Here is a 7,504-nt window from a genome sequence, read left to right on the forward strand (position 1 = left end):
TACACAGATCCCCATAAGCAAAATCATAATTACCCCCGTACAGTCCTTCACCAGAAATAGTCACTTCATAACTGTTTTTTTGCACCATGGAAATATCATTAACCTCCTGCATCAATCATCTATCTCCTGCATCAACAAAGCCCTGTTTATGTAGAGAGCGGCTACCTCTCCAGGCTATATTTTATTCCATTTTGATTTTCTGTTTATGTTATTGTTGTGTTTTTCTACTGCACAAGGTAATTTATAAGGATCACAGGCTATACAATTGCTTCAGGCTACTGTGTAGTGTATGAGCCATTGTTTCAGGCGTAGGCTGTTCTACTGTAGGCTGCAAAAATGGTGTGTATTTTTAATTTGTAATTTGGACTGGGTGTATTTACCACATTTGGTGTATTTATTATGCTCCGGAATCAATGAACTATCTATCTATCTATCTATCTATCTATCTATCTATCTGTATGCCTACTATGTTAAAATCCTGTTTGGTCTATGTGATATTACAGAGCAATACCTAATGTTGTGTTGCCTGTTTCAGTGATGTGATCCACTCTGGAGGCATTAATCTCTGTGCTTGAGGCAAAAGATGTCAGTGGTTTTAGTTACTTTTGCTCAAATTACTTTCTCTTAAAGCAACATGTCTTTTTTTTTTTTTTTTTTTTTTTTGGTGAAGCATTTGTAATTGGCCAAACATTACATGACATTACAGTTTGCACCTCTGATGGTGGAAGATCAGGGTGAAATAAGTTTAGCTGGGAAAATAGCCTAAATATTAGGTGATGAATAAGACATCTTAGGATCAGCTGATGACCATGCATTGAGTCATGTTGCTGAGTTTAGCCTGCTGGAAAAAGGATATATTGTATGCCTGCCAGAGTGAAATATTTCTTGGGTGGGTGGGTGGGGCAGGGCTAGAGATCTTTATTTCAGAATGCTAAATCTGTATCCGTATCTGAAATTAAGATTATATTCCTAAGAGGTTCTTTTAAGGCTATAGTCTCCTATTTAATGTGATTTCTCTTGCATTAGGGTGTAACTTACTCTGAAGCACCACATCAAAGGCTAAATAATTTCTACTGTCATCAAGTCAGACTCCAATTATCACACTCCTTTTGTGTTGATTCAAGACATGAGTGACATTAACAGCTGTTTTTTTTTTCCATGCCAGTATTTCCACTGAACCCAAGGGAAATTAGTCAGGAGTGGGAAAAATATGTTTGTCATCCCTTCTTATCTTGAAGGTCTATAGAAGTGTGCAGACTGTTCAAAACTGATTTGATAACTTAGACCCCAGGGACCCACATTCACAAGTAAAATTTTGATCCGGCAGTTCTTTCGCTAACCTCCAAATAATGAACAGACTTCCTCAGCATAAACTGATCGGAGCTGTATTCAAACTGCTACCTCACATTTTCACCGTTGCTCATCATTTTAAAGGTGCAGGATCATGTAGAGCAGCATGGTCATAATAAAGCTGAGAGCTGCTCATATCATCATCCTCAGCTCTGCACTTAATTACTTTGCTTACTTTGCAGTGGTGATTTCTCATAATCACATGACCAGTGCCAGTGAAACTGATGCAAATATCTGCAATATCCCAAAGCTAAAAACATGTGTGTGTTTGTTGAATTACTTGTAGATCTCTAGCAGCCATTTCTAGCTGCTAGAGTAAAAGAAACAAAAAACAAACAAAAAAAAAAAAAAAACACTTTTCACTGGTCTGCCTTTACCCTCATTTCCTGTTAATTCCAGCCACTTTTGAATGTCTTTGAGCTGAGAAAGTGCTATATGACTGAGACAGATTGGGATTCAAGCCATTTTCTTACTAAAACACATTATTTTTGTTGCTTTTTGTCATGAGTTGCATACACTGCATTTGTCTGCTAACACAGTCCTGTATACCCAGGAGCACATGTTAGGCTAAATAACTACAGCTTAACAAAGGTTTGAGTCAACTAATCAGCTTCAAAACATCATGCTCCTGGTATTTGAGGCTTGAGATAGGCATGAATGACCTCGACAGTTGTTTCTTCCCACCAAATGTTTTATCATGAATTTAATTTGGAGAAACAAATGATAAAGTATTAAGGGAGCTGGTGTACTTCTTAATATAATTGCCTCTTTGTGTTTTGCATATTCTAGCCCAGTTTAGGTTTTCATTTAACTTATAAAGAGGCCTTTTTGAACACAGTGCTACTGCAGGCACACATGCTTCTAAAACTACTATTGCTATTAATACTACTACTATTACTTCTACTACTGCTACTACTACTACTACTACCACTACAACATCTACTCCTTCTACTACTACTACTACCACTACCAGTACCAGTGAGAGTGGAGCAAACACCATATCTGTTGTCATGTCTCCCCTAAAATATTTTGTTATGGCGGTGTCTTGGTCTGGGGTGTATTTTCAGCAGCACAGACCTTACTGAATGATCATAGAAATATCAAAGGCGGCATTGTGTCCATATGCCCATCTTGCTCCTCTGCGACTACACTTTGCTACTTGTCACTTTAGTCATGAAGGTGACACCGCTCTCTAGAGTATATAGGCTACAATATTTATTTGAGTATTTATAGTATATAGTTTAGAGGATATTATAGATCCAAGACAAAACGAGGGCGAGACTGAGAGAAAATCCATCCGCTACTTCAGCACCACGGATAGCGCCATGGATTTATCAATACACAGCACAGTCAGGGCTACTGACATTTCAGAGCTATAGATTCTACAATGCACAAACCTCAGTCAGATAAGGTTAGACGAACATATTCAACTTAAAAATCCCTCTGCCCCTGCACTCTCTCAACAAGGGGGATGCATTTTGGTCATTTTGCTAAGAAAGGGGATGCCCCTCATCCCCCCTCAGATCACCTGCTGACCACTACTGTTACTTCTTTTTACTACCAATAATAATACTACAGTTGGAGTACAATGGATGTATGTGATTATAATGAGTAGAGGTAGTATGGCTAGGGTCAGAGGTCTGTGGCTGACCCTCTTCATGTATTTTGATTGGCCATTTGGTATTTTGACTCGTAAATTGATGGGCTTTCCAAAGGAAGGCCTGTCCTTATGTTTTTCCCAATCCACACATGTCTTTGAGATTATTTTAAATGTTTCAATTGTAAGAAAGAATGGATGTCATTGCTTTATGTAAGCTAGTATAGTAATACTGTATTTTTTGCCAGCTATTGTGCTCACTTTATCATCACGTTTCATACACAGCAGAGGTTTGCATTTAATGCTACTGCACAACATGAGTTAACAGAGTAAAGCTTGAATATGTTCACCGTTGTGTTGGTAAGTTATGGTACTTACTTTAGGACTAATCAGTTTTCAGTGATATTACATTTGAGCAATGGGTTGATTAAACTTTAATGCTATCAGCAAATACTTTGGTAACAAAAGTGCTGCTCTCAGCAAAATACTCTAGTTCAAATTGCAATGATACCTCACAGATATTATTATCACAACAATTACTTTATGTGAATAACAATGCATTTAAGCACATGTCAAAATTTTAATAGTTAAAGAGAAAACTCTCTTTGTAAAACATTTGGGCCATTTAGCAGAGCATGAAACTGGCAAAACACACGGCTTAGTGTAGCTGAGCAGGGTGTGTTCTTGTCCAAACTCCCATTCAGGCAACCCTTGGATTTTAGGCACGGGTGATGTCATTGCAATGCAATCCACCACATCCAGATTATCTTTTGAAACTACAACAGGAAAGGGGGAGGCAGGCTGAATTTCCTCCCATTCCAAATACAGCATTGGGGCACTGCTCTTCAGTCTCAAGGTGAACAGGCTGAGCTGAACTGATTTTTAGCAGAATTGTAAAACCACTGTGAAGCTTTATTCATCTTTTTTTTTTTTTTTTTTTTTTTTTTTTTTGAAGTCCTTCTTTACTCCAGAAAAAAATGACACAATAATCATTCATTGTATATCTGTGGATAGAACTGGCTGATTTGTTCCATTCATTCGCTGTTCTATTCTTGGGTGCTGTGACAATCTGGCATGTTGTTATTAAGCCTGTGGTGGAAATTCCCCAGCAGGAGCACTGACTCGCCTCTCACAGAGCTCATAGCCACTAGTCAGGGTTCAAGTGGAAAAATCTAGCAGAATAAATAAGTATTAATTAAAATTTTGCATGCAAAAAAATCTGAAATCTGAAAAGAAAAAAAAAGTTTAAATTTGTTAAAATGCAGGTGGCACACAGTAATCATTTTTAGGCAAATATGAGTCAACAGTATACAACCCTAGGTTAAATGCTATATGTTGCAGTGTGGGATTTATTTGGAAACAGGGTTAAAGGACAACTAAGATTTTTGTTACTGCGTAGTAAAACCATAATCTCAATGTTTTCAAGTTCCAAACCTCCAAGTTGAATTTCATTAAGCTGCAGGTGCCCATTTGAAGTGAATGCTCTACAGGAACCCTAATATGAAAATATATTGTGGTTTATGTTAAATTTTGATGTCATACTTGAATACCAACAAATAGATTCAAAGTGATGAGGTTACAGCATAATGTGTAAATAATCACTCATACTTTTTTAATTGTATCACATCAGTGTCTGGTTAATTAAATTACAGTGAAATTAAACTATTCCTCATTTTGCCTGGGACCCCAAGGAAACTCTTAAAGCACCCCTGGGGGTTCCCAGACCCCACATGGGAAACCACTGCCAAAGTATATCTGCAGGAGGTGAATAGAATTATTGATTACTTTGTTTAATGATTACTTTACTAGGTGCTGACATTTGAGGCTCACTTTTTTGTTGTGGCATTAGCAAGTGACCAGTGTCCCAAAACTATTCAGCTACAAAGACTGACACACTGTCTCAAGTCCAAAAAAAAAAAAAAAGCAGACAAAGCAGTATCATTATCAGTTTTGCTCCATCTTGCAATTTCAAATGGTCACCAACAGAGGTCAATAAAGGTCATGGACTGCTTAATAATTCCCCAAGAATTACCTTGAGAGTTCTGAGGCATAACACTCTGTGGCCACTTTATTACGTCCACCTGCACAATCTAATACAGTCCGATACAACTGTTCTGACATAAGGTTTCCTTTTATGATGCCTATAATGCTCAGTAATAGAGGTGTTCATTCAATTCATTCTATGTTTGGCATTGGGCTCAAAGTCAGTAGTACTGCAGTATGGACTGCATTTTATTGAGAGGTGTTTCCACTGTTCTGTCCCCCTTCATGTGTATAAAAAGGGAGAACAAAAAGAAAGCCTGAACATTATAGGCATCATAAAGGTAAACTTTATGGTTGTATTGGATTGTACTAGATTGTGCAGGTGGACCTAATAAAGTGGCCATTTAGAGTGTATATGTAGACATAGATATAGGTAGTCCTGAGTTTGTATTCTTCAAGGAAAACCTCTGTGTAAGATGCGTGGGAAGGAGAAATTCAGGTGAAGGAGAAATATTTTCGTCAAGATTATGCCTTGCAGTTAAGAAAAAAAAAAAAAAAGTCTTGTGGGTAAATGTGTGAAAATATTCAAACAGTATCAGGGTAAAATTCATCAGAATCACACAAATCCCATGCTGTGTGTTCTGGCACTGCTGCCTGCTCAGCTCTCACTTCCCTGTACAAAGCTGGTCATCACTTCTTCAGCAGAGGAGTCATTGCCCATCTTCCATTGTGGGATGAAAACTCATCTCATCACAAAGTATGTCATGTCACCCCTTCATATTCCCTCTGCCATATCCTTGTCCTCTATTTGTTCTTATCTTGAAAAAAAAAAATCAATTTCTCGGGCTCTTATTTCTTTTCTTTGTACTCCTTTGTTAGATGATCATTCTTCACAGGAACATTGCCAGGACATGATGCTCAGGTGTTCTTACTCCTTACTCTTCCCTCTCTGTTTATAATGTTGGTCATCCAGTCACTGAAGGATATTCTTTTGTTGTAGTCATTGTAAGCTGCTGTGGATCACAGCATCAACAAGAAAGCCCCTTTTGCTGACACCTTCATCACCCAAGTGGAGCGTGCTTGTTCGCTCTCAGTCGGTAACTCTAATACTTGGGATAAACACCATTCTGGTAACAGCACTGACTCACCTCCCTTGTTGCTTTGTCATGAAGCAATTTTGTCTCACACAGGCCAAGTCAGGTCTCAGATCATAGTGGTGAAGTAAGATAGTACTGCATCTACCCAGCAAACCATGGCACTTGTAGTTCTTATGTGTAGAAACTACAAAAAAAAACAGAACAAAGAGGTTTATTTTCATGACTCCAAACACCATAAAATGTCTCTGAGCCATGAAGGTCTCTGAGAATAGCTCAATTTGTGCGTTCAGGTTTGGCCCATGGAAGTGTCATTACTATAAGACATGTATGGATGTATGCTTAATACACAAGTGCACAAGAATTTTAGTTGGAATGAATTACAAGCATTAATTGTATTTTGTATTTTTAAAATGCTTACTCACTGACTCACTGACTGATTGGTTCAGATTGATTGATTAGAGTTCTCATAGAGATCAGATGGCAGGTCAGAGCTCTTTGAGTATTTAAATGTGGATGTTGGTGAGTGGATAGTGAATGTTTACAACCAACTCTTAGAGAGAGAGAGATATGCACTCTTAGCTAGGGGTCTTAAGGTTCAATAAACCTATGGCTTGGTTTGTATTGCAGTTTTGGGTCACAATTTTAGCTTTGGTTTGGTTTGGTTTGTTTGGGAGCACAAAAACCCGCCGCCATTTCCAATGCTCTCTGCATTTTGTCTTATTTGCAAAGGTAACCATTTCTGGTGAGAACTTTGCAGGCTGTGTATTGAACAGCTTTTTTTTTTTGTATGATTTGGTTTTATACCCCTACTCTTGGATAAGATTACTTGATTTAAAGAGCCGCTCAAAAAAGCCATTGAAACAATAATGGATGGAAGAATGGGGATGGGAGAAAATCGGTGACAGAGATAAATCATTTGCTCTGGATTCATGGCTAGTGTGAAGAAGTGGTTGCAATATCATTTTATATCCATAAGAAGTGGCACCATGGAAAAAGACAAAGCCAAGAGATGTCAGGCTTGTCCAAGTTACAAGAAGATGACTTGTTCTGGACATGATCATACATTTTAAATGGTGGTGTGATATAGTGTACTGTCCATGTTCATGCATTTCTTTCAGTGCATGCTAAAAAAAAAAAGGGAACACTGTGAGGACCCCTCTAGCTGTGGATGGAGAAAAACAATACAGATGTTTGTATTGCCGATATTTGATGATCCACCTGGAACATCTGGCTGTCTGTGTCGCAGAGCTTGGTGAAACACTTGCCTGAGACGGCTCTCTTTTACCATATGTTCCCTCAGATGTCAAGAGGACCACAGGACGTGCTGCCACTGTGTAAAGATTTGGATGCACAGAGAATGCTTTCTCCATTGACGGTGAGATTTTGAGGAAAAACAGAGAAGAGAATGATGCATGTGATCAAAAACCAGAATTAAAATCAGCATCAAAAGAACAGAGGTAGTTATGGAGTCCTGGAG

Source organism: Myripristis murdjan, chromosome 14 (genome assembly GCF_902150065.1).
Source record: "Myripristis murdjan chromosome 14, fMyrMur1.1, whole genome shotgun sequence".
NCBI lineage: Eukaryota > Metazoa > Chordata > Actinopteri > Holocentriformes > Holocentridae > Myripristis > Myripristis murdjan.